General features: G+C 42.2%; 1 pseudogene; it reads right to left on the bottom strand.

Moving 5' to 3' along the window:
- Positions 1-979: 979 nt before the first annotated feature.
- Positions 980-3070, bottom strand: LOC149558566 (L-type lectin-domain containing receptor kinase IX.1 pseudogene; annotated as a pseudogene).
- Between the last annotated feature and the right edge of the window lie 632 nt (positions 3071-3702).

Raw genomic sequence — 3702 nt, 5'->3', positions numbered from 1 at the left:
CCTTGCCAATCACCAAAATGATAAGCTAGAAGCAAGATAATGCCTAATAAAACATGGCAAACCCTTAGCAAAAAAAAAAAATAAACCCAAGATTATAGAAATCAGATTTGAGCAAACAAATCTCTTATAGAAGAGGATTCATTGTTGACGAGAAGGCTAACAAACCTACAAAGAGACAGGGCAAAAGAAACTCTCAATACCCAAAACCACTCCAACCAAAAATAAATACCCAAAGCATCACTCCCAAAGTCTAACCAAAGCTCCCTGACCAGGGGCACCAACAACACTCAAAAAGCAGAACTATAACGCAATGGAGAACAGGCCCAAATCCCCCAAACAATAGCCACATGAAACTTCTATACAACAGAAGAAAAATAGACTCTTCAACCTAAAGGAGAAGCCAAAAGACACACCCACACAGTTATAAAGCTGACACAAGTTTGAGTACCTATGCTACATATCCATCTACATCTCCATTATCCTTAGCGAATTCCTCTGACTCTTCTCCGCTGCTTGAAACTTTAGCACTCATGCTCATTGCACAAGAATTTTATTTATTGTTTGTATTATACTCATTAATAATTGTCTTTAACTACTTATATGAACATATTATACTAAATTCAAGCTTTTTATAAAAAATTACAAAATAATATGAAGATAAATTTAAAATGATATAATAGAGGTACTAAAATTCTTAACCTATATACACTTGTGTTTTGAAACATGATTAATTGACTGCTTCTTCATTTCCCTTTCTTATGATCTGATTAGAAAAAATCCAGTTTTCAATTGAAATTCTCACATTAAAGACATGTTTCTATGATAGAATCCGAAGTCAGGGAGGCCAGTCATACATTACACTATAAGACTTATTCCTAAACTAAAATGCTAAATATACAAAACCGACTTACTCTTTCCAAACATAAATTTTCCCCATATTTAAAAGTGAGAGTCATTAATAACAGAGAACTTAGACATTTTAACAGAGCTCTTTGCACTCACAAGACAACAAAACGCAGGCCATGTCGACCGGTGAGCATGATGACTGAGTGGGTTCAACAACACTCACGGATGTAAGCACCACTGAGCTCGACGAACACGAACTCATTTCTCGCTGAACTTGGATACTGTACAGAGCCACCGGCATACCCAAAGGAACCTATGGCAGTGGAGCCTCGCTTTTCATTATCATTGTCACCTCTCTCATTGTGGGTCTTGATGTGGGATTCAGATTAGAGCACAGCAGTCCCACAACCATCAACCTCTCCATCCCCTCCGCATTATAATTTCCACCAAGTTTCTCATCAACCGCATCCAGGACCTTTCCCTTACCGTATAGATCCCAAACCCACTCTACCACTCTGCAATTGTGTTCTTCAAGGCTGTGATCAACCGGCCAACTTCCGCAGGCAATTTCTAGTGTAACCGCCCCAAAGCTGTACACGTCAGCTTCTGTACTGGTTTTCCCTGTTATGTAGCACTCTGGAGCAACATACCCCCACGTGCCCGCCACCATGGTCGTATGGGAAGCCTCCTGGTCACGTTCCATCAGTCTCGCCAAACCAAAATCACCCAACTTGGCATTGAAATCAGAATCCAACATTACGTTGCTTGCCTTCACGTCTCGATGAACGACACGCTGGTCGCACTCTTCGTGGAGATAAACAAGAGCAGAGGCAATGTCACAGGCGATACTATATCTTCGGCTCCAATCCAGCGTATCCTCCTCTTCCCAAAAAATGTGTTTATCCAGACTCCCATTTGGCAAGTACTCGTAGACCAGAAGTAACTCTCCCTTTTCGTGGCACCATCCTAAAAGCCGCACAAGATTACGGTGTCTCAACCTACTGATTGTTTGAACTTCGGAGACATACTCCTTTCTTCCTTGTCTCGACCCTTGAGCTATTCTTTTCACAGCCAGCGCCTCCCCGGTGCCGGGCAGGATTCCTTTGTAAACGCTGCCGAAGCCGCCTTGTCCAAGCTTTTCTTTCTCGCAGAAATTTCCTGTCGCAGCACTGAGCTCGGCGTAGGAAAAGCTTCGAGGGCCATGAGAACAGCATTCGTCCAGCTCTGGATCGCTCTCTTCCCTAGCCTTACCTTCTCTTCCCCTTTTTCTGAAATACTGCCACCAGCGAACAACTATGAAGCCACATAGGACCACAACAACGAACAACACGCATATCAAATAAACTTTCACAGAAAATTTGTTTGCATTGGCATTTCTAAGTAATTCACCAGGAGGTCCGACTTCCCACGAATATTCAGAAGTAAAATTCCAAACTTTTACAGTGTGCGTCTCTGTGTACTCTCCAGTGGCAGCCGAGAAGCCAATCTTGATGTACTCTGGTAGACAGTTGCTCAGATCTATTGTGTGGTTAAATAGAGGGATTTTGGGTTTAGAAGAATTATACCAGAGAAAGAAGTGCAGAACCTTTTCTACACCGTCATAATCCACCCAGGCATCCCATGTCGCGTTTGTGAGATTTTGGTGTGTAGAGCGATTAAATAGACTGGATGTATTGAGCGGAAAAATGAACTTCGAGAAAATGCTATTGACGTCGATCCCAACATGATTGTCATCAGGATCCCAATCGTTGTTGTATGTATCAAACTCCACAGCAACCATCTGATAAGATGATTGTTTAAAGCTTTCCTCATTAAACAAGCCAAGAAATCCACCATAAGCGTCCTCTGGTGGTTCCAGTTCGAATGGTGCCATGAAGAGCGCAAGTCCATCTCCATGATTATCGTATATTTCGTTGTTCAGATCAATATTGAATTGAAAGTAAGTTGAAAAATTGGCCAGAGCCCCAGTAGACCTATTCCATAGCGGAATACGGTCAGTATAATACGCCCAGCCGGAACTGTTCTTAAGGTTCCCTGATGCTTCATTTCGTGTAAGCTACAGGGCTCCTTGATTACTCTCTTGATATGTGGCATATTTTTTCCTTTCTATACCTGTTAGAGGAGGGAAGCTAAAAGTAACGTTTCCTGCATGTGATGATAATAGGAAAAGAGCAACACAGGTTAAGAAAAGGAAGGCCCGTGTAGGGTGAGTGAATTTAGCCATCCTAATATGTGATTTAGAGGGTCTCTGAGGGTAATTTGTTAGCAATTATATTTTGTAGTGCCTTTCATAGGAAGAAGGCTATTGCAATTGTTCGGCCGATTCCATTTCGAGATAGGAACGAACACATAGGCCTCTCTCTTCATTATTATCTTACAGGATTAGGACCTGTCGATTCGGTAGTCGGGATGGACCTTCGATGGCCCGCAGGTTTTATCGAGCTCTTCGTGGACGTAGGGATCAGAGCCCAAGAAAACTCTTTTTGATATCAAGCAACGTATAATTCTTGGTGGAAATCCTTGTGGATATTCTAACGAAGTACAAACTAATTGTGAAATACATGGGCTTCTCGTTTGATATTCCATTTCAGTCTTTATGAAGGCAGGCGGGCATGAAGCCCTGGGAAATTGCTAGTCACGATGAAACTTCGACGAAACGCATCGAGGTCTTCGTTGACGTTGACATATCGTGCAAGAGAAATATTTTCGATGTCATCCGCTACGGAATTTGTTGTGGAATGCATTTGGGCATTACTAAAGAAACACATCGAATACGTTGAAATTCTCGGCGGTTCTTGTTGCAACGTTCCGGAAGTTTAGTCTTTTCAAGGCGAATAGGCATGGCCCACAAAATGC

This window comes from Cupressus sempervirens, chromosome 5 (genome assembly GCF_028749045.1).
Source record: "Cupressus sempervirens isolate cs-2001-9-10 chromosome 5, ASM2874904v1, whole genome shotgun sequence".
In the NCBI taxonomy this organism is placed as follows: Eukaryota; Viridiplantae; Streptophyta; class Pinopsida; order Cupressales; family Cupressaceae; genus Cupressus; species Cupressus sempervirens.
The sequence above is the reverse complement of the archived record's forward strand: the minus strand, read 5'-3'. Positions and strand labels throughout refer to the sequence as shown.